The sequence below is a fragment of the Schistocerca serialis genome, chromosome 2 (assembly GCF_023864345.2).
Source record: "Schistocerca serialis cubense isolate TAMUIC-IGC-003099 chromosome 2, iqSchSeri2.2, whole genome shotgun sequence".
Taxonomy (NCBI): Eukaryota; Metazoa; Arthropoda; class Insecta; order Orthoptera; family Acrididae; genus Schistocerca; species Schistocerca serialis.
The window spans coordinates 943202882-943228137 of NC_064639.1; the positions used below are offsets into that span (position 1 = coordinate 943202882).

The 25256-nt window shown below is 44.7% G+C and overlaps 1 pseudogene; it reads left to right on the forward strand.

Moving 5' to 3' along the window:
- Positions 1-253: 253 nt before the first annotated feature.
- Positions 254-371, forward strand: LOC126459612 (5S ribosomal RNA; annotated as a pseudogene).
- The last annotated feature ends 24885 nt before the right edge of the window (positions 372-25256 follow it).

The following is a 25256-nucleotide window of genomic DNA, read 5'->3' on the forward strand; positions in this document are numbered from 1 at the left end:
ACTAAATTGAATCATAGTGTGACTGGGTGCAATAAGTGTTCACTGAAAGAGCTTTTCAATAAATCCACGTTAAAATCACCAGCAACAACTATTTCCTTGTTTTTTACTGTGAGGTGGGACAACAGAGCTTCCAGACTTTTTTTTATGATGAGGTTAAGATTTCCTGAATTGCTGCTCTTCCCCGTGGTCTCCTGGGTTCGATTTTGGCTTACGTGCTGGACATTTCGAAATTATCCTCTTGTCTTCTATTCTCGGCAACGGCCTTGCCGCAGTGGATACACCGGTTCCCGTGAGATCACCGTAGTTAAGCGCTGTCGGGCGTGGTCGGCACTTGGATGGGTGACCATCCAGGCCGCCATGCGCTGTTGCCATTTTTCGGGGTGCACTCAGCCTCGTGATGCCAAATGAGGAGCTACTCGACCGAATAGTAGCGGCTTCGGTCAAGAATATCATCATAACGACCAGGAGAGCGGTTTGTTGACCCCACGCTCCTCCTATCTGCTTCCTCCACTGAGGATGACACGGCCGTCGGATGGTCCCGGTAGGCCACTCGTGGCCTGAAGACGGAGTGCTCTTCTATTCTCAATATATGCCCAAGGAACTGGAAGTATCTGAGTCTGACACTACATGAAACTCCTTGTGATATTATGTTCTTCTACAGCGGAAGCATTGGCGCTTCTTTCTGTCCATGTTACGCATAACACAACATTTCAAAGGTATCAGTTAGGCTCTTGCCACTAGCTTCCGTGGTCCAGATCTCGCAGCCATACAAGAACACAGGAAACACAGTTGATTCCACCATGCCCATCTTCTTTGTTTTGGACACTACCAGTTTCTGACAAATATTAGTGAATTCAACTGTAGATGCTTCGCCAAGGACGATTTGTCGATTTATTTCTTTGTCACACTTCCCTTTGTCGTTGATAATAGGTCTTCGACACACATTCATTCAGTACCTCCGAGTCCTTCAAAGAAATTGTGAGTTCTATTTGATCTAAACCTTGTCCATTAATTACTACTAGTTTGGTCTATTTCATGTTAATCTCTTAGACCGAAATTTAAACTAATCTGGTTCTACATACATTCTCCACAAGTCACCATATGCTGCATCGCAGAGGATACCTTTTACCAGTTCTGCTCACTTCCTTTTCTGTTATGCACGTTAACAAAGGGAGAGAATATAGATTAGCTATATGGTTCGGTATGAGCCCTAATTTCTCTTATCTTATCTTCGTGGTGCTTACGCGATATGAACTGTGGCGGCAGTAGAATCGTTCTACAGTCAGCCACAAACGCAGGTTCACTAAATTTTTTTCAGTAGTGTTCTGCGAAAAGAACGTGGTCTTCCCGGCAGGGTCGCCAATTTGAATTCATGAAGCATCTCCGTAGTACTATGCGTCTGGCCGTGTGTCGTGCTCAGAGAGCGTGACAGGAAGGTGACCGCACGCTATAAGCGGAAAATCAGGGTTCGTGTCCCTGTCCAGCACAAATTTTCACTGCTGTCATTCCATTACACAGCTGATGGTTGTCCATATTAGCTACTGCGAAAATATTTCTTGTACTTAAAAATTTTGTCAAAGTCATTCTCTTCCCTCGTACATTTATTCAACGACGACGCCTTCCTGTGCGGCACAGCGTCATCAAGAAACAGCTGCATAATGCTACTCACCCTGGCCGTTAATGCATAGAGAGAATAAGTCGTGTCACACTTCCCTGGGGCAGTCATGACGATGTCCTTTGTCTCTGAACACTCACCATTGTGGACCAGGCACTAGCTTCTATTACTTATGAAGTCTTCCAGACACTCATAAGTCTGGTACCAAACCTATTCCGTATGCTCGCACCTTCGTTAAATCCCACAGCAGGGTACGTCTCAAACGTTTTCTGAAAATCTAGCAGTACAGAACCTACCTTTCGCCCTTCATCCATGGTTCGCAGAATATCATGTGAGAAGAGGGCAAGCTGAATTTCTCACGATTGGCGCTTTCCAAATCCGTGCAGATTTGTGGATCTAGACGAAATTTGTTACATTCAGACTGAGAACATGTTCAAGAATTCTGCAGCCAACGTATGTTAAGAATATTGGTCTGTAATTTTGCGAATTCGTTCTTTTAAACTTTTTATGTACAAGAGTCAACTGCGCTTTTTCCCAGTCTCTTGGCGACCTGGAGACGTATTTGTCTTCAACCCCTTCAGTTGGCTTCTCTTCGCCAGGGATGCTTATTACCATGCCTCCATGCGAGAGTATGTCCAACCGTCAAAGGACGCTATGTTCGTACGATCTACAGGGTGATAATTATCGAACTGTATAGAATAAAATCGTCATAACTTCAGAACGGTTTGCGTTAGGACGTTCAAACTGCACGGTTGGCCGCAGAGCACGGTGGAAGTTAGTATGTCCTGTATGATTTTGTATAGCAGCGAAGCCCACTTTCCTTTTGATGGGTTTCGTCAATAAGCGAAACTGGCTCATTTGGGGAACTGCGAATCCACATTTCGCGATCGAGAAGTCTCTTCACTCTCAGTGGGTGACAGTGTGGTGTGCAATGACCAGTCGTGGAATAACCGGTGCGATATTTCTTGATGGTACGGTGACCAGCGAACGGTACGTGAAGATTTCGGAAGATGATTTCATCACTACTATCCAAAGTGACCCTGATTTCGACCAGATGTGGTTAATGCCTGACGGAGCTCGACCCCATGGAAGCAGGAGAGTGTTTCATGTCCTGGAGGAGCACTTCGCGGACCGCATTCTGGCTCTGGGTACCCAGAGGCCACTGGCATGGGCCTCCACTGGCCGACATATTCTCCGGATCTGAACACATGTGACTCCTTTTTGTGGGGCTGTGTTTAAAGACAAGATTTATAGCAATAACCTCAAAACCATTGCTGAGCTGAAAACAGCCATTCAGCATGTGATCGACACCATCGATGTTTAGACTCTCGAGTGGGTCTTGCACAATTTTGCTATTCGTCAGCGCCACATCGTCGCCACTTTCGCTGTTAGTTTGCTTCTTGAATAAACATTATTGTAACCAAATGGCAACTGTGTGCCCTACATCATTTATGGATCGTTAATTTAGTTCCAGATTATTTGCTATGTTAACTTTGTATTTCGCACACTTGCCATCACCCAGACAATTTAACCAAAGGGTCACAAGTGCTTAATTTGGGGCGCGTAAAGCGACGCGTACGGATCAACCCCTAGACGAGTTTCAGACAAGACATTTCGACGAAGAGTAACCACATGTGAGCCCGAACATCTATGGGATGTTAGCTCGCACGGAGGATAACCCAATGACATCTCATTCCTCCCACCTGCTGTTGAACAAGAAAGCCGCAACATACCCGTATTTCTCTATAACGTCCCTGTGTTTGCCATGAATTGTGGATTAAAAAGTATCCCTGACAAAGATATTTTGTTTACATATTTGAATTTCCCATGGTAAACTGGTTTAAAAGCAAAAATAAAAAAAAGGTCCGAGCAAGCCACGAACTAGGAATACCGCAGCAAACTGTGTGGAAGATTTTGCGGCAGCATTTACATTTCAAACAGTACCGCTTGCAGTTCATGCAGCAATTAAACCCGGAAGGTTATGGCCGTCGCCTTCAATTTTGCATCACAATGCGAAAAGCACTTAAGAATGAACATTCCCCTTCCAACATGATATTTAGCGACGAAGCAACCTACCATTTTACCTGGAAAACTGCCGCAATGCGAGGGTGTGGGCCACTGAAATGCCTCATGATATTGTGGCGCATGAAGAGATTCGCTGAAGGTTACTCTTTTGTTTGCAGTGTCATAGACGAAGATGTATGGGTCTGTTTGCTTCTGTGAGAAGACTGTGATACGTACCTCTTACCTTGATACGTTGCAGCTGTGGTTGTTTCCACAACTGACTGCTAATTTCGAGAATTTAATCCTACAAAGAACTAGGGCACCACTTTACTGGAGCATCGATGTTCATCACTAACTAAACGACGAACTTACAACTCGCAAGGATCGTTCGTAGGGGTGAAGGTGATGATGTTCTGTTAACTTGTCCCCCACGTGCTTGACCTAACGCCTTGTGACTTTTTACTTTGCGCGTACATTAAGGGCTGTGTTATGTACTTCCACTGCCAAGAGCTCTGAAACAGCTCAACGAAAGCATCAAGCTTCTGCATATTCGCCGTTGACTGCAGAGATTATTTATTTCACAGTCACAATATCGGCCTTTGAGCCATTACCAAGTGGTACAGCAGAAGCTCGTAGAATATAAAAAATGAAGCACGAAGTGTGTATACAGAATTCCACGAACATTCCTTGTAGACACATGAGCACCATGCATACTATGAAATGAGGGTACGTATGTTTCTGTACAAAATATTAGGGCAGTAACCTACATCAGATGGGAAGAGGTAATGCGAGCTTACAGATAAAATGAAATGTACAGGATAAAACGAAAACATAAAAATAAAATTATGGGACTTCACTTGTTTCTCCCTCGTTAAAATGTCTGAAAATAAGTGAATAAAATGATGATGAAAATAAAAAGCGGTAGATCATATGATAATTATCAAATGAAAACGACGTCAGCAACAACTGGTAGAGCAACGAGTGAAAATCAACCACACTCCCACAAATTTTATTTTTCTAAATTCATTTTATCCTCCTAATTTCATTTTCTCTTCAATGACGCATTATCTTTTTCCATCTGATGCATTTTACTGCACAAATATTTCGAACAGAAACGTATGTACCTTCATGTCATAACGTGTGTTGTGATTATGTGCTGTTTTCACTTTCTTTTGTAATGCGCTACTGACTATATGGCATGTTCGTTCATTTCTGTATTCACACTCTGTGCTTAATTTTTAGTATTCTTTTAACTTCGACAGTACTATGTGATAATGGCCCAGAGACCGAAATTGCAATTTAGAAATAAATAACTTCTACAGTCAACAGTGAGTACTCTACTTGCCATTAAAATTGCTACACCACGACGATGACGTGTTACAGACGCGAAACAGGAAGAAGATGCTGTGATATGCAAATGATTAGCTTTTCAGAGCAATCACAAAGGTTGGCGCCGGTGGCGACACCTACAACGTGCTGGCATGAGAAAAGTTTCCAACCGATTTCTCATACACAAACAGCAGTTGACCGGCGTTGCCTGGGGAAACGTTGTTGTGATGCCTCGCGTAAGGAGGAGAAATGCGTACCATCACGTTTCAGACTTTGATAAAGGTTTGATTGTAGCCTATAGCGATTGCGGTTTATCGTATCGCGACATTGCTGCTCGCGTTGGTCGAGATCCAATGACTGTTAGCAGAATATGGAATCGGTGGGTTCAGGAAGGTAATACCGAATGCTGTACTGGATCCCAACGGCCTCGTATCACTAGCAATCGAGATGACAGGCATCTTATCCGCATAGCTGTAACGGATCGTGCAGCCACGTCTCGATCCCTGAGTCAACAGATGGGGACGTCAGCAAGAGAACAATCACCTGCACGAACAATTCTACGACGTTTGCAGCAGCATGGAGTATCAGCTCGGAGACCATGGCTGCGGTTACCCTTGATGATGCTTTACAGACAGACAGACTCAACGACGAACCTGAGTGCGCGAATGGCAAAACGTTATTTTTTCGGATGAATCCAGGTTCTGTTTACAGCATCATGATGGTCGCATCCGTGTTTTGCGACATCGCGGTGAACGCACATTGGAAGCGTGCATTCGTCATTGCCATACTGGCGTATCACCCGGCCTGATGGTATGGGGTGCCATTGGTTACACGTCTCGGTCACCTCTTGTTCGCATTGACGGCACTTTTGAACAGTGGACGTTACACTTCAGATGTGTTACGACCCGTGGCTCTACTCTTCACTCGATCCCTGTGAAACCCTACATTTCAGCAGGATAATGCACGACCGCATGTTGCAGGTCCTGTACGGGCCATTCTGGATATTACTAGGACGTGTGTCGTGCATCCTGAGGGGCAGTCATAGAACGTTTATAGAACGCAAAATCCAAATTTGGTGAGTTTCCGGTTCTATTCGTGCATCAGTGCATGCAGTTCTTTGAGAAACAGAGAGCTCTGATAGCAAATGGATCATTTATATTATCCCAGTATAGTGTTGAATTCAATGATGCAGCATATGTACACAGTAGTGATCAGCAGTGGAGCGGGCACGAAACTAGCATTGCGGGTTGCATACACTTGAAATCAAGGCGCCGCTTTTACTTCATTATGTACCCGCTACCTCCACTCGCGCTATAGTTGCGCGTGTATGACGCGTCTGAGAAGGCGACGCTGCAGTTGCTTCACACTGGTCGAAACGTTCCCTCTCTCTGGAGTGTGTAGGAGTGTAAGTCTAGCTGTAAGGGAATACGGAAGTTGAGTGCACGATCTGCTGTGTTGCGTAGCACTGACAGGGCGAGAATGACCGACTCTAACGAAGCTGTGGTTTCTGAGACTGTACAGGATGTAGCACGAAATTTACATGATGCTCCAGAAGAAAAAGAATGATTTCCAGAAAAAAGTTCGAATCTGTTTTGTACGCTGCAGACCGAACACATACGAAGTTTGTACAGAGCAAATAACATGATTGCATTCTTATTTGTTCTGCTTCTACCCATGAGGAAACATACGTATTCCTTCAAAAGGAAACAGGACAGATCAACATCACTCTTACGTCCCTCCAACCAAAGGGAGCGTTAGCTGCGATTTAGTGGCACTCTTGTGCTGCGAAGATATTAGACCATGCAGTAACGTTCATGGCTCCGGTTTCAAAAAGGTAGCCCAAATGATCATTTCTGTAGGAGCTGGAGTGTGTTGTGACGTTGACGTTGAGTCTACACTACCCATCCGAATACCTTTAAGAACAGAGTATTTGCAGTTGCAGACGTTATTAAGAAGGTGCTGGCTGCACAGGTTACTACTGCTGTCACCGATAAAAGAGCCTTATTCCAAATTGATCTGTGGATGAGGGGTACGCGTAAAACAACATACACTACAGTGACTCTATCTAATATTAGTGAAACGTCGCATTTGTAGAACAGAGAACAGAGTATTGTCTACCACCCCAGTTTCTGATGAGGAAAAAACAGCAGTTAGCGTTTTGTCGGAGCTTGTCCGCCCCTTCGAGTCCTTCACAACTTCTGAGGACTTAATGAATTCGGCATCTTTCGTAACAGATCAAGGTTCTAATAGAGTGGCAGCTCTGAAAAACGTCACAAGATTTCCTCGCGCTTGTCACGGTCTTAGCACTTCACTCAAACATACTTTTAAGTCGGAGTATTTATCGTCACAACCGGAGCTGACTCGTGTAGGAAAGACAATAGACAATAAACTCGTTTAAAGCACTAGTGGCATTTTGTAAGACACTTGGTAGTTCGAAGAGACTCACAAAAACCACCGAAACAAGAGGTCGAAGCCCGATGGGACAATTTGTTAGTTGAAATGTGTGAATTCCTATGGGCCAAACTTCTGAGGTCATCGGTCCCTAGACTTGCACACTACTGAAACTAACTTATGCTAAGAACAACACACACACCCATGCCCGATGGAGGACTCGAACCTCCAGCAGGAGGGGCCTCGCAATCCGTGGCATGGCGCCTCAAACCGCGCGGCCACTCCGCGTGGCAGTTTGTTAGTCATACAGGTTTCAGTACGTGATACTTTGATCGAGGTTAAGGAATTTCTCACACAAACTGAGTTAAGCAGGCTTCAGAATATAGATCAGCATTTCCCGTATGAGCTTGTTATATTCCTCAAGCCATTCAAAGAAGCTAGTAATGATTTAGAACGTGACAACGATCTTACTCCCCATTTACTGCTTCTTTGGAGACGTAAACTTCTGTATGAGCACTTGAGTCCTAATAAGTTATATAGTGATGCCATGGCAATACTTCAATTAAGGTGCAGAAGTTACGTGGATGGAAGTAATGATAATAATAAACAGCACTTGTCCCACAAGATCACAACATTGTTTTGTCACCCCTATTCTGATCTTTCGATGCTGAGCACTAAAGACGCAGATAATGTTTTCAAAGAGGTTGGTGCTCTGTGTGCAAATACTTCAGGTGAGTGAACAAGTATATACGCCTAATATTCTTTACTCGTAGAACATGATTATGGTTGTACGTTGCTAGAAATTTCGACATCTGATCTTCCCAGTTACTCATGATTCACATGAAAGTACACGAAGCCCATCGAAACTTGTTATATTCCTCAAGTCTTGATCATACGGACTAACACCGGGAAGTGTCGCCGCTACCGAAAAAGATACAGAAGCGGAAGTCGATATTCTTGGTTAGTGGAAAGAACATGAAACGACAGTACCATATGTAGCACGATTAGCTAAGAGCATACTGTGTATTCCAGCTTCAAGTGAATCTACTGAGAGGAACTTCAGTCCTGCACGTTTGATTGTTACCGAACTTCGCAATCGTCTGGACGCTAATGTTGTGGAAGACACTTTATTGGTTCAAACGAATAATGATCTGTTAAATACTTCTGATGTAGATTAATTGATATCGATACTATTCAGACATTAAAGTAATATTATATGTGTTATTTAAATGTAATGATCCTTTCCAATAGTTTCCTAGAGGCGCGTAGTTCATTTCTGTAATTATTTCAAGATTCCTCGAAATTTATTTTAACACTTAATCGCTTTTCAGAGAAAACACCTTTACAGGAATAGAGAGCAAGTATTAAAATAAATTTAGAAATTTAAAATCAGTCTTGGAAAACTTCTGTGGCACGTGCAGCTAAGAGCGTAGGCCTACTTTGTATTCCAACGTCAAGTGAATCTAGTAAGACGAACTTCAGTGGTGTAGGTTTGATTGTTACCGAATATCGCAGTCGTCCAGACCATAATGTTGTGGATGACATTTTATCGGTTCACAATAACAACGGTCGGTTAAATACTTCTCACGTAGATTAACGTGACACCCACCCACAAACATATATACCCACACACGTTGACGACTTGTTTGGTGTAGTGGTAATATATTGTATCTCCACTGAAGCGCCAAAGAAAATGGTATAGGCGTGCGTATCCAAATACAGAGATATGTAAACAAGCACAATCGGCGCTGCGGTCGGCAACGCCTATGTAAGACACCAAGTGCCTGGTGCAGTTGTTAGATCGGTTACTGCTGCTACAGTGGCAGGTTATCAAGATTTAAGTGAGTTTGAAGTAGCATTATAGTCTGCGCACGAGCAATGGGACACAGTATCTCCGACATAGCGATGAAGTGGGGATTTTCCCGTACGACCACTTCACGAGTGTACCGTGAATTTCAGGTAACCCGTAAAACATCAAATCTCCGACATCGCTGCTGCTGGAAAAGATCCTGCAAGAACGGGACCAACGACGACTGAAGAGAATCGTTCAACGTGACAGAAGTGAAACATTTTCGCAGATTACTGCAGATTTCAATGCTGGGCCATCAACAAGTGTCAGTGTGTGAACCATTCACCAAAACATCGTCGATATGGGCTTTCGGAGCCGAAAACCCGCTCGTGTACCTTTGATGACTGCACGGCACAGAGCTCTACGCCTCGCCTGGACTGTTGAAGACTGGAGACGTATTGCTGGTTGGACTAGTCTAGTTTCAAATTGTATCGAGTGGTTGGACGTGTACGGGTATGAAGACAACCTCATGAATCCATGGACCCTGCATGTCAGTAGGAGACTGTTCGAGCTGGTGGGAACTCTATAATGGTGTGAAGCGTGTGCAGTTGGAGTGATACGGAACCCCTGATACGTCTAGATACGTCTCTGACAGATGACACGTACGCAAGCATCCTGTCTGATCACCTGCATCTAATCATATCCATTGTGGATTCCGACGGATTTGGGAAATTCCAGCAGGACAATGCAACACCACACACATCCAGAATTGCTACAGGTTGGCTCCAGGAACACTCTTCTGAGTTTAACCACTTCCATTGGCCACCAAACTCCCCAGACATGAACATAATTGAACATATCTGGGATACCTTGCAACGTGATGTGCAGAAGAGACCTCCAGCCCCTTGTACTCTTAGGGATTCATGGACAGCCCTGCAGGATTCATGGTGTCAGTTCCCTCCAGCACTACTTCAGACTTTAGCCGAGTCCATGCCATGTCGTGTTGTGGCACTTCTGCGTTTTCGCGGGATCCCTACACGATATAAGGCAGGTGTACCAGTTTCTTTGGCTTTTCAGTGTATACGAGTATGAATCGTCCTCGTGAGTCAGTCTGTCAGTTAGAAAAACCGTATGTAAATCAGTACAGTAGTTTCTGAGATTTCACATATCACGTTACGGAACTTTCAGTTATATTGTGTTGAGATAGTCATCATCCTCACCCAGTGCGTGTAGCGGCAATGCTGTGAGTCCTCGGTAACAGTCACGAAGTCGTGTACTCATTCTCCTTTCCGAGCTTGCACAGTACAGCTGACCGATGGGCAAGAAATATCGATATACCAAAGTAGCGAAGCTTCCCTGTAGCTCTACTGATATATGCCACAGATTTCATAACTGCGTATATATATATAGATTAATCGATATTAAATACGGTAGTCGAAAGTGGTATCTTTATTGTCCATCTTTTCTTGGCTCATAGATACTACATTTCTCATTGGCATATTTCTTGCCCATTCTAGCTTCTACCGACCCTCGCGAACTAGCGGTAAATGTCTTACAATGGGCTTAATTTAATTTCGTATTCCGTACTACCATTGAGCACGATATTTGAACATTAGTGTTTCTGCACTACGCATTCATGAAAGCTTATTACTTCCGTGTCTCATTTCTACCATTCCAAATGGTAGGTACGAGGTGCCAAACTAACACATTTGGTAACAGTACTGTAGGGGAATGGAGGAAATTACCACTACCTGCTCTCAACTAGGAGGCAAAACTATGAGCGCTTTCGCCGGCCGCGGTAGCCGAGTTGTTCTAGGCGCTTCAGTCCGGAACCGCGCGACTGCTACGGTCGCAGGTTCGAATCCTGTCTCGGGCACGGATGTGTGTGATGTCCTTAGGTTAGTTAGGTTTAAGTAGTTCTAAGCTCTATGGGACTGATGACCTCAGATGTTAAGTCCCATAGTGCTCAGAGCCATTTGAACCATTTTTTTGAGCGTTTTCCTTATCTCCTGACTGCGTGAAACAAGATTTTTTTTCTGAATGGTTTGATGCGGCCCACCAAGAATTCTTCTCCTGTGCCAACCTCTTCCTCTTACAATAGCACTTGCAACCTACGAACTCAATTATTTGCTGGAGATATTCCAATCTCTGTCTACAGCTCTACAGCTCCCTCTAATACCACGGAAGCCATTCTCCTTTTCAGTGTTTTCCATGTATTCCTCTCCTGTTCGACTCTGCGCAGAACCTCCTCATTCCTTCCTGACATCATCAGTCCACCTGATTTTCAGTGTTCAGCTGTAGCAATCTCAAATACTTCGATTCTCTTCTGGTCCGGTAGAGAGATGCACTGTAGAAGTAACGTAGACTCGGCCCGAAAGTCGCACATACTACTGCACTGGTATTTAATGGAAAATAGACTCTTGTTATCTGAGATGCTTATGGTAAGAACAATATTTCATGAGCAGAACACACATCAGAAGTGTTCCGCTCCCGAGGCGATTCATATGTAGTGACTGGTGGAAGATGTCGGTTTTCGAGATATCGGTATTCCTGTGCCCACTGCATCGGTATCCCTCATAAATATCGATACAACATATATCGATATATTTTAAAGATATACCCATCCCTGGTACAGCTGTACCAAGCAAACACAAGCAGCGTGTTGTTGGTAAGAGGGGCTGCGGCGGAGACTTACGAGTCAAGCCCCCTAGCGCACGGAGACGACGCGTTCGGAGAGACGCGTTCGGAGATAGTTTAAAGCGAGTTCATGGAGCGGAGCCCGTTAATGATGTGTAATACACAGCGACAGGGAAGTTGCACACAAATTTCGGCACGGACATAAGAAAGTTAAATAGTAACTTTGACAAAAATAATAGAACATTCAACTAGCTGCGATCCCTTTACAATGCCTCAGTGTAAATTCGTAGGCTCTGTTGCACTTCCTTCTGGCGACACAGTATTCAGACGCTGAGTGTAACCGAGGTTTACCGCGGCGCGCTGCAGACGCGCCCCCTGCGCATCGCGCACCCCTCATTACGCGGGGGCGGCAGTTTTACGGCGCCGTCCCCTCTCTCCTCTCCTCCCCTCCCCCTGCCCTGTGCCCTCCCTCAGCCGCTGCGGTTCTCCGCCCCCCGCCCCAGGCCAGAGCCGCAAACGCAAACATATTGCCGAGCGGCGTGCACGCCGACAAATGCCGCCATCAAACGGCCCCGTTTTTATTCGCTCCGCCTCGCTGCGACTCTTTTTATCCCCGGCGTTTTGCCCGGCAAATTGTATATATCTGCGGCAAAGCGCGCAGGGGAGTGAACAGGCGCGCCCGCACACACACAGTTGCCAAAGCAGCGTGGCGGGGTGCCGTCAGGTGGAGCCTGAGAGATAGGCGGCGTGCGTTGTTTTGTAGAGCATCCGCTGCTCTGTGACGCAAATGTATATGTTTACTCTACTAGCGTAGGGCAGCGTTCACAATAACAGAGGAACCCATTTTGTTTTTACTTTTCAAGAAGTAGAAAATAGTAAAAAATAATGTTTTAAACGCACCGAAGACAGCGAATTGACAAACATATGGTAACACCACGAGAAATCCATGCTTCAACATAAATGCTGATACAAGCTACACTTGCAGGTTGCGCTGTTGTATTAGGCCACTAACAAGGAAGGAAGAATGAAGGGAGATTGTGTTTAACGTCCAGTCGACATTGAGGTCATTAGAGAGGGAGCACAAGCTCGGATTTTGTCGAGGGTGGGGAAGGAAATCGGCCGTGTCTGGCACGTGACTACTTACAGGAATTAAGGAAAACGTGGAATTGAGGACCTACCAATATAACTTTCTTTTCACACAATCTGTTTATTTAACACTATATAACCATATTTTTTGTTGTTTTATAAAATGAGCAAATTTACAAAATTATTTTAACCTTGAATCAACCTACCCTGTTATCCTCTTGGAATTCACAACAGTAGTCAAGAGATTAGGTATGTGCACTAATGCAAGGAGACTTAAAATTTGCAAAAGTAAGGGATTAGGTTTAAGCAGGGGGTCCGCTTCACGCGACTATAGCCTACATGCTGATAATCCAATATATATTTAACCAAATATCTAAATCAAACAGTTTAATGATAAAAAATAAAATTACACCTTACTGTTTAAAACATATGTTGTCTGAAAGGCTTACCAGCCAATATGTAGTAGAAATTTTTAATAATGTAACGTAAAGCACTTTTCCATTATCAAAAAATGTTGTGGTGAACTGAAGAGTAACAAGTGAAGATTGTGCATTGCGCTACAAAGTAGCGGAAGCCTGAACTACCGCTTACGCTTGTTCCCTATGGAGCTACGAGAAGCAGAACCAAGGGACCAGGGAGTCGGCTTCAGGAGGGCAGTACTTTTCAGCCCACTTTCCTCTAGCAGTATAATTCCCCACAATCAACTCTTTAAAGAATTGAACTCCGGTGTATAAAATGGCTTTGGACGTCTGAAAACTTTACAAATGAAACTTCCTGGCAGATTAAAACTGTGTGCCCGACCGAGACTCGAACTCGGGACCTTTGCCTTTCGCGGGCAAGTGCTCTACCAACTGAGCTACCGAAGCACGACTCACGCCCGGTACCCACAGCTTTACTTCTGCCAGTATCTCGTCTCCTACCTTCCAAACTTTACAGAAGTTCTTCTGCGAACCTTGCAGAACTAGCACTCCTGAAACAAAGGACATAGCGGAGACATGGCTTAGCCACAGCCTGGGGGATGTTTCCAGAATGAGATTTTCACTCTGCAGCGGAGTGTGCGCTGATATGAAACTTCCTGGCAGATTAAAACTGTGTGCCCGACCGAGACTCGAACTCGGGACCTTTGCCTTTCGCGGGCAAGGTAGGAGACGAGATACTGGCAGAAGTAAAGCTGTGGGTACCGGGCGTGAGTCGTGTTTCGGTTGCTCAGTTGGCAGAGCACTTGCCCGCGAAAGGCAAAGGTCCCGAGTTCGAGTCTCGGTCGGGCACACAGTTTTAATCTGCCAGGAAGTTTCATATCAGCGCACACTCCGCTGCAGAGTGAAAATCTCATTCTGGAACTTTACAAATGATTAATGCGTTAAATATCTGACGTTAATCACGTAAAACCTTCGTCGTTGAAGATGAAAAACGCAAAATATATCGATTTCAGACGTTTCGAATGATGTACACTTAGACTAAAAGAAATGTTTCTGCCGTGCGGTGTGGCCGCGTGGTTTGAGGCGCCATGTCACGGATTGCGCGGCCGCTCCCGCCTGTGGTATGGGTGTGGGTGTGTTGTTCTTAGCAAGTTAGTTTAAGTAGTGTTTAAGTCTAGGGACCGATGACCTCAGCAGTTTGATCCCACAGGATTTCACACACATTTGAACATTTGAAAAAGTTTCTAAGGGGCTTGAAATTACGTGTAAAAGTTTCCTAGAAGTCGCTAAGTGCTCTCGTTCTCAAATATGGATAATTTTATGTCTATAAGCTGCAAGTCGTGAGTTAGGCTGCCTCAAGACACTATCTAGCTTTAATAGGTAACTTACTGTATTAAACGTTTAACTTTAGATTATACCTCGTAATTGTGAAGGCGTTTAAAATTTTTAAATTCAGTTAGTGATTATATGAAACCCTGAAAATCAAATTTTCGTTGCCTCTGGGAACCATTAGGCAGGCAACATTCAACTGATATTGTGCGCCGTTTTCGCCATTAGCAATACAGTAGTCAATTGATGCAATAATAAATTCTGCTGTACGGAGAGCAGCTAAACAGCCGGATAATGAGGTCACACCAGCACAGAATCGAGCAAAATCATCTAAAACTAGCATGGGTCGAAAATGCAGCGTCGCAGGGCTATGGCGGTGAAACAACAGCCATCAGCGACGAGCGTGCGGTGGGCATTTGAACTAACTTGCCCCCAGCTAATATAATCTGTTTGGAAATTGAGAAGCCGGCAGTGCTTACTGTTGGGGGAGAGAACTTTCCAGGAAGAACGTCATACCTGCTGTCCAATCACAATAAGATGGTTCAAATGGCTCTAAGCACTATGGGACTTAACATCTGAGGTCATCAGTCCCCTAGACTTAGAACTACTTAAACCTAACTAACGTAAAGACATCACACACATCCATGCCCGAGGCAGGATTCGAACCTGCGACCGCAGTGGCTGCGCGGTTCCGGACTGAGCTCACAATAAGAATCAATCTAGCAGTTCTATGCAGCGTGGAGTTATTGCGCGTAGACTCTCTTCGTATGCACTTTTTGTGTTAGTTATATTACACTGGTGTGCAAAACGTAAGTGAGGAAGTAACATTCGAATTATGTATCGCTGTCAAGTAAACAGCTCGATGAAAGTAGGACCACAGATATAAATAAATGCTACAGCAGAGAATAGAAGGTAAGTGAAAGAAACAGGGCATCAGGTGAACACAAATGACTCTTTGATTCGAAGATCGTAATTACACTGCAGTCACCACGACTTATGATGGTCCCCCGCGCACTGTAGAACATGCGCCATGGTTCGTAATGGGGTGTGCGTTCGCCACAGGTAGCAATTCATGCTCCGCAAAGTGCTGCCTTGCTGGTCACGAGGTTGGTAAGACGGCCTTGTGGGAGGGCGTTCCATCCCTCCATCAGCGCGGTTGGCAACTCCTGGATGGTCGATAGTGTATGTGGACTTGCTGCAATATGTCTCCCTAATGCATATGACACATGCTCTATAGGAACGGAACGGCTCGTCCAAGACCATTAGCCGATTGCCCCCGGATGACGTCCAGCGTTTTTATCCATAAGAAAGGAAATCAGGGGCGAATGCGTTCCTGAAAACACGCACATGTGCACTACGTGATCAAAAGTATACGGACACCCGGCTGAAAATGACTTACAAGTTCAGCCGGCCGAAGTGGCCGTGCGGTTAAAGGTGCTGCAGTCTGGAACCGCAAGACCGCTACGGTCGCAGGTTCGAATCCTGCCTCGGGCATGGATGTTTGTGATGTCCTTAGGTTAGTTAGGTTTAACTAGTTCTAAGTTCTAGGGGACTAATGACCTCAGCAGTTGAATCCCATAGTGCTCAGAGCTATTTGAACCATTTGAACTTACAAGTTCGTAGCGCCCTCCATCGGTAATGCTGCAATTCAATATGGTATTGGCCCACTCTTAGCCTTGATGACAGCTTCCACTCTCGGAAGCATACGTTCTTTCAGGTACTGGAATGTTTCTTGGTGCATAGCAGTCCATTCATCACGGAGTGGTGCGCTGAATAGACATTTCGATGTCGGTCGGTGACGCCTGGCACGAAGACGGCGTTCCAAAACATCCCAAAGGTTATCTATAGGATTCAGATCAGGACTGTGTGCAGGCCAGTCCATTACAGGATGTTATTGTCGCTAACCAATCCGCCACAGACCGTGCATGATGAGCAGGTGCTCGATCGTGTTGAAAGATGCAGTCATCATCCCCGAACTGCTCTCCAACAATGGGAAGCAGTAAGGTGCTTAAAACATCAATATAGGCCTGTGCTGCGATAGTGCCACGCAAAACAACAAGGGGTGCAGGCCCCTTCCATTAAAAACGCAACGACACCATAACACCACTGCCTCCGAATTTTACTGTCGGCACTGCACACGCTGGCAGATGTTCACCGGACATTCGCTATACCCACACCCTGACATCGCATCGCCACATTGTGTACCGTGATTTGTCACGGTAGTAGTAGTAGCAGTAATGGTAAATCATGTGCCGTATGCATCGGTATCTTCAAGTATAAGTAGAAGCTGTAAGAATGTTCGGTTATATGTAAGAGAAGGCGCGAAAGCTGAGGGCGTTAACACAAGCAGAGCACATTGAGATCGTCGGGATATGAGAAGAAAGGCCTAGTCTCTCCAAGTAAAATAAATGAAAGAAAAAAAAGTCATTTCATCACATCATAGGGTAAACAATGCAGTAATCGAAAGATACCGGAAAAATTGGTTGGCAGAACATAATTATTAACGTTATTCGTGGTGGGTCCAAAACTGCTGCAAAAAAGCGAAACCTAGGAGTGCTATTCACTTTTACAAAATTTAAATTGTATTACACAAGAATACATGACGCCTTCCGCAGGCACGTTTTTCTACGTCCACATGAGAAAAGACGCGACGTAAGTAAGAACTGAGTAAACAGTCATCAGCAAGGCCAACCTTCCTCGCCTGCAGGTCACAGTTGTGCGTTTCAGAGACGTCCGGTGTGGGGGGCTTAAAGTGTCTGAGAGATAAGATAGGCAGGTTCGAAGCATGACGACGCCAGATGCTCGTAGTTTTAACAACGCACTCTCCGGAAAGTGGGCCCTTAGCGCAACAAAGAAAACACTTGTCGGTGGGGATGGGGAGAGGGAGGGGGGGTAGGCAGCACGAGCACAGTTGTTTAATTTAAGAACAGCGGAGGGAGGGGAAGTGGGGAGGGTCGGGCGAGAAAGAGAGTGAGAGACAAGGGGCAAGGAAACTGCCTTCATCTCTCCCTGCGGAAGGGAAAGGCGGGTGGAAAGAATGACGAGAGGACACGTGATACAGGGGTCATACTGCACCGCTTCTTCCCACTCCTCCCCCACACCAGTCGAGAAAAGCCGTTTATATTTTCGTTTCCGACAAGCAGAGCACGATAAGGCAAAACGTTCTTCGTATGGAACCCACCACCGTGCTCCTACAGGAAGCGCTAACCCCTCCGCGCGACGCAACCTAACAGAAGGCGCGAACAAACACACACACACATACACGTACGCGGATGTGCGTACAAATGCCGAGATATGGGGGATGGCTGCTGTCACCTCTGTTGCTATGGCGACTCCTCCGCGCGTCGTAATGAGGACGAATGGCGGCGCGTGACCGCATTTCGCGCCTCGCCGTATAAATCCTCGCTGTCTGCGCAACGGAGGCGCCACTTGTCAACGATCAGCGCTTCCTGTTGTCTGGGGGGAAAATAAAAACCGGCAGGAGGGGAACAAATAGAGCCATCCGCAGGGATAAATCTGCATTAGCGTCCGGACGGATTTCTCTCTGGCGGCGCTAATTCGACACTCGACCTGGCAGATGCATTTACGTGTCACGACGTATACACTTTCTGCCTGTTATGTTGGCAGCGTGTGCGAAATAGCTCGCACATTGATACGGATGGGCCCGATATTCCCTTTTCAAACTGGCGTATGACGGCGATGTCAGAAATTCCTAACGTTTAGCATTTAACGAGTACGAAAGTTACAATTTTACATTGTGCACAGTTTGAAAAACATTATTCTATTACGTACCTCCCATTCATACCAGCAAACTCCGATATATTTCGTGGCTCGTTCAGCGAAATATCTCTTCCTATTACACTTTAACAGCTGTTAAATGCACTCAAAGAAAAAAACTCGACCAATGAGAAAAAAACCTCACCATGAACTAATTATCCGAATTGGTGGAAACAGGTAGATATGATTCATGCAGAAGCAAATAAATCAATACCATTTCGGAAAAAAATGCGATGATTTATTCAAAAGAAAGAGCTACACGAGTTGAGCAAGTCAACAGCGCCTTGGTCCAGCTCTACCCCATATACCAGCAGTTATTTGGCTTAGCACTGATAGAGTTGCTGGATGTTTTACTGAGTCTGTCCAACTGGGGCATTAGATTGTCAGAATCCTGAGATGGTTCCAGGACTCAGCCCAAAATGCTCTACACATTCTGAATTGGGAAGAGATACGGAGACCTTACTGGCCAAGGTAGGGTTTGGCAAGCTCGAAGACAAGCACTAGGAACTCTCGTAGTCTGCGGCCGGCCATTAGGTTATTTAGATGTAAGCGTAGGGTGGCTTGCCTTGAAGGGCAACTAAACGGAGCGTTGACTATGCGTGATGTAGCGCTGTGCTGTAAAGGTGCCATCGATGATAACCAAAGGGGTCTTGCTACGAAATGAAATGGTGCCGCAGACCATCACCAAGGCTGTCGGCGGTATGACGGGTGGTAGTCAGGTTGGTATCCCACCGCTGAAGGGACGTCTCCAGATTCATCATCGGCCTGTAGTCTCACTGACTGGAGAAGAAGTGTCTTCAGTGATGACTCCCGCTTCGAAATGAGCTCCGATGACCAGCGAAGACGTGTCTGAAGACGCCCCAGACATCGGTGGGACACCAGGCTGACTACCGCCCGCCATGCGGCCCGACAGCCACGAGTGGTGATCTGGGGTCCGATTTCCTTAATAGCAAGTCCTCTTTGGTTGTCATCCACGGCACCACTACACCACAGAGCTACGTCGACGACATACTAAGCTCCGTTTAGTTGCCCTTCACGGCGAGACAACCCGATCTTACATTTCAGCAAGATAGTGACTGCCCGCGAACGGCGAGAGTTTCTACTGCTTGTTTTCATGCCTGATAAACCCTTCCTTGGCCAGCAAAGTCGCCGGATGTCTCCCCAATTCAGAACGTTTCGAGAATTATGGGCTGGACACTCCAACCATCTTGATATTTTGACTATCTAACGCGCCATTTAGACATAATTACGCACGATATTCCTCAAGACGACATCCAACAACTGTGTCAATTCCAAGCCGAATAACTACTTGCATATGGGCCACAACTGGACCACAGCGTTCTTGACTTGCTCAAATTTTGAATCTCTTTCTCTTGAATAAATCACCCAACTATTCTGAAACTGTAATCATTTGTCTGTCTGTACGTGCACATCACATCCACCGATTTTCATCCCATTCGCATAATTTCTTCGTGCTTCGTTCACTTAATCTTAGAGTGTATTTCACGACTCCTTTAGATAAGCGCATAAAATATGTCTTCCTGCTACACTTCAACAGCCATTAAATAATAGAGGCATGTACACTAAGAAACAAAAACTTACGACCACTGATGGCGTTTCGGGCACATGACACCATACGGAGACTATATAAGCGGAGCAGACACGAATGTGGACTCGTACGAGCGATGATACGGGCCACAAGCGGGGACATCCACTAACATAAAGAGATTGTTATGCCCATCGTCTGGAAACGAACGTCTCGGAACATCGAAACTGGTCAGCTGTTCGTGTACTGCTGTCGTGAGCATGTAGCGAACGTGCCTGAGGGACGGAGACACAAGTGTAGGCGGCAAAGTGTTTGATGTCCGTCGCAGAACGTGAAGGTCGGAGGAAATGGAAAATTTTGTGGTAAGGTCTAATGGGACCACACTCCTGAGGTCATCTGTTCCTAAGCTTACACACGACTTAATCTAACTTAACGCTAAGGACGACACACACACACACACACACATCCACGCCCGAGAGAGGACTCGAACATCCGACGGGGCGAGACGCGCGGACCGTGACAGGCACCTGACACTGCGCTGCTACCCCGAGGGCAAGGCCCGAGGTTAGTGCGCTCTGTAAACCGGCATACCTCTTTGAGGGGCAGGTAAACACCACTAAAATTTACCCTAGTGGGGCAAGAAAAATTATTTACAAATTTCAAATTTCTTTCACCTGTAACACATTTGCTGTATTGTTTTGACATATTTTATACACTGAGTTTGTAAAAATTAATTTAAACAACAACAAAATATTAACATTAAATGTGGTCACTATAGGTAACCACCACCCCATTACAGTATACAAATTCGATAATTGGTGGATGAACTTTGAAATAACTGGTTTTTAATTTTCGTGGTATCTCTTGAAATAAGTTCTTGCCTGCTTTCAGACAAAAAGGTACTTTGCACACTAAACACATCCACACTGTTCGCACTGAATTTTACTTTGAACTGCAAACTGCGCATCTTATAGAAGATGAGTAAACTAGTTGATGTTTACTGCTTTCGTGGCGAATACTTTCGTCTACGTATGGTTTGTGTGACTGGATCTGGGTTGCTATACTACTTTGGGATACAGAAGCAAAATCAGCTGCCACTGAAACTATTTCTGGAGCCAACAAGGTTTTGTACACCTCTCGACGGAAGTCTTTATTGGAGAACTGCTCCATTTCGATTTCTTTGTGCATAATGAATGCGTTTGTCACACTGCAGTCTAAAAAGTGAGAAAACAATCTCATCCAACATTTCTTGCTTTTTCTGTCAGTAGCATAGTCTGACTTTAGTCGATCAAAATTATCCACATGGTTCATACTGGAATTGTAGTCTTTCAATACAACTGGACAAGTGATATTGGTTATTGTTCCATCTTTCATTTTTCGAGTTACTGTGGACACATCTGATGGTGAATGACATGATGAAATCAAGTTGACTGCCCTGTTATCTTTCCATTTATAGATTAATATGCCATCATTGCTTATTTTGTAGTCGAATTCCCCTCTTTCCAGTCCCTTTTCCTCCTTGAGGTTTGGCATGTTTTTCCTTCTGGGATTTATTGTTCCACAAGCGTGCACACCATTGGATTTTAGGCCCTTGAACAGATCATATGATGTAAAATAATTGTCCATGAAAATAATATGATTCTTTCCATGAAGACCACTGGTTAAATTTAGAACCACTACTGGAGAATGTGAAGCTTTTCCTGTATAAACTTCAAATTTAAGGTTGTATGACGACTGATCACGTAACATCCACACTTTGTACCCTCTTTTTATAGGTCTGTCTCTCATATATTGTTTGAGAGATGATCTGCCTTTGAATTTAACCATTGCTTCATCAATAGCAAGTTTTTGATGTGGTTTATAACAGTCCTGGAATTTCCTGTTCAAACGGTCTAGAAATGGACGTAGTTTTACAGTTTATCATAATTATGACTGTTTCTATCGGAAGCGGCCGAATTATCATTGAGGTGCAAGTTACTCAATAGCAAACTAAACCGTTTTACTGGCAACAGCTTTGATATGTGACATTCACCAAGATCTGGATCAGTGCTCCAGTAATCTCTGTAGGTATGCTTTTTAGTGATACCCTTATAAAGATTTATTCCAATAAAAGCCTTTAATTTAAACTTCGCTGGTGGGCACGAAAGTTTTGCTGTGTAGCATTCAAATTCGTTTGGAACACTGTGTTTTATCAGTGTTTCATCGAAAAATTCACAAAACAAGTTGTTTGGCTTTAGGTTCACTTTGTTCTTTTTTTCTGCGATCACACCACCTTCTCCAATAAATAATGGCACCTGTTCAACACTTGTTTCTTGTCTCCAGTTTACCGTGACTGTTGATGGAACAGAAGATGGTAAATAATATTTTCACTGGCGTCATCAATTTCACTGTCATCCCGAGAATCACTACTGCTCGACACACGACTGCACACAAGACTAGAACTTGCACAGCTTGTCGTGAATGTGGGGTCATTTCCATCACGGTCAAAACAGCTGTCACTAGAAGGTATTTCTTCAAATAAAATTCGGTAACATTTGTCCTCAGTTATCCGTTTCCGGCTAGACGTCTTCGATGGAGACGAAGTAACTATGTCACCGACAACATGTTCCCAAAGCATAATCAGAAAATCGAATACGAACGACGTGAACGCTATCGATCCTACTCATCGAGTGCCAAAAGCCAGTGGAAATCGAGTATTTATGTCGTCGAGGAGAGGATCTGCTCTAGGGAGTCATTAGAAATGACTGAATTGATTCTGTCCTTCCCGAGTCGCCAGAGCTCTTTCGTTTCGCTACATATGCCTAACGAATTTTTTACAGGGTCTTTACGATTTTTTTTCTCCGGACTGGAAAGAGATAGAAACATGCGCATTGTTTTAAAATGAGGCCACGTTCATTGTCAATACGTCCCAGAGATGGCAGCACCGTACGGCAGATGGAATTTTACCGCCAGCGGCGAGAATGAGGTTTTAAATACTTAAAATGGCGACGTTTTCCTTACTTGAACAGCGTGCAATAATTCGTTTTCTAAATTTGCGTGGTGTGAAACGATTCGAAATTCATCGACAGTTGAAGGAGACATGTGGTGATGGAGTTATGGATGTGTCGAAAGTGCGTTCGTGGATGCGACAGTTTAATGAAGGCAGAACATCGTGTGACAAAAAACCGAAACAACCTTGGGCTCGCACAAGCTGGTCTGACGACATGATCGAGAAAGTGGAGAGAATTGTTTTGGGGGATCGCCGAATGACTGTTGAACAGATCGCTTCCAGAGTTGGCATTTCTGTGGGTTCTGTGCACGCAATCCTGCATGACTACCTGAAAATGCGAAAAGTGTCATCCAGGTGGGTGCCATGAATGCTGACGGACGACCACATGGCTGCCCATGTGACATGTTGCCAAGCAATGTTGACGCGCAACGACAGCATGAATGGGACTTTCTTTTCGTCGGTTGTGACAATGGATGAGACGTGGATGCCATTTTTCAATCCAGAAACAAAGCGCCAGTCAGTTCAATGGAAGCAGACAGATTCACCGCCACCAAAAAAATTTCGGGTAGCCGCCAGTGCTGAAAAAATGATGGTGTCCATGTTCTGGGACAGCGAGGGCGTAATCCTTACCCATTGCGTTCCAAAGGGCACTATGGTAACAGGTGCATCCTACGAAAATAGTTTGAAGAACAAATTCCTTCCTGCACTGCAACAAAAACGTCCGGGAAGGGCTGCGCGTGTGCTGTTTCACCAAGACAACGCACCCGCACATCAAGCTAACGTTACGCAACAGTTTATTCGTGGTAACAACTTTGAAGTGATTCCTCATGCTCCCTACTCACCTGACCTGGCTCTTAGTGACTTTTGGCTTTTTCCAACAATGAAAGACACTCTCCGTGGCCGCACATTCACCAGCCGTGCTGCTGTTGCCTCAGCGATTTTCCAGTGGTCAAAACAGACTCCTAAAGAAGCCTTCGTCGCTGTCATGGAATCATGGCGTCAGCGTTGTGAAAAAAGTGTACCTCTGCAGGGCGATTACGTCGAGAAGTAACGCCAGTTTCGTCGATTTCGGGTGAGTAGTTAATTAGAAAAAAAATCGGAGGCCTTAGAACTTGAATGCACCTCGTACTACTTAGTCAAACTCCCGCTAGACGTTTTTGGTTCCTATCTAGTGTCTCTAATGTAATGTTATGGGAGTAACGAAGGTGGTTCGGCCTGCGCTGTTTTAACCATTTTCTGCTTGAAGTATCGACGAAGCTGTCTTCCTGACACAGTAACGGTGTTGATACGTTTATGCTTCCCGGCTGTCGGCTGGCCACAATTCAGCATGATTGAGTATCGTCAGCTGTTCGCACTTTGAATAACTTCTACTTTCACGTTTCCTTACTAATTTCATTGCGTAACAGGTCGATCAGTTTGGCTTCAGGAAAGGTAAAGGTACGAGCGGGGCAATTCTGACGTGGCGGTTGATAATGGAAGCGAGACTAAAGAAAAATTAAGAAGCATTCATAGGATCTGTCGATTTGGTAAAAGCGTTCGACATGCGTCGAATGGTGCAAGGCGTTCGAAACTCTGAGGAAAGTAAGGGTAAGCTGTGGAGAGAGACCGGTAATATAACTGTACAAGAGCCAAGAGGGAATAATAAGAGTGGAAGATTCTTTACGGTAAATGATAACAGCCAAACAGTTGCAGGATAAAGATTTATTAAAACCCTTGACCGCGGTTTCAGTATATCTAAATATACCTTCATCAGAAGTAAAATACACTAAAATCACATCCTGCGGTGGAGATACGTAAAGCAATAGCGCCAAAGGCGTCGTCAGTAGGCTATGCTGTGTTCGCATCAACCCTCTTTTCATAGTTATGTTGTATAAACGGAGATGATGTTTTAACTACTGACGACGCCTTTGGCGCTATTGTTTTATGTGTCTCCACTGCAGGATGTGATTTTAGTGTATTTTACTTCTGATGAAGGTATATTTAGATATACTGAAACCGTAGTCACGGATTTTAATAAATCTTTATCCTGAAACTGTTTGGCTGTTATCATTTACCGTGAATAATTTCAACAGTTGCTGTTTCAGCCATCTTTAAAATCTTGAGAGTGGAAGATCACAACGAAGGGCACGGATTAAAAGGGGTGTAAGATAGTTATGTAGTCTTTTGCCCTGCTGTTCAATTTATTCATCGAAGAAGCAATGATGGAAATGGAAAAAAAAGGTTCAGGAGTGGACTTAAAATTCAAGGTGAAGGGATATCAATGATACGATTTGCTGATGACATTGCTAGCCTCAGTAAAAGTGAAAAAGAACTACATGATCTGCTGAATGTAATGAATAGTCTGA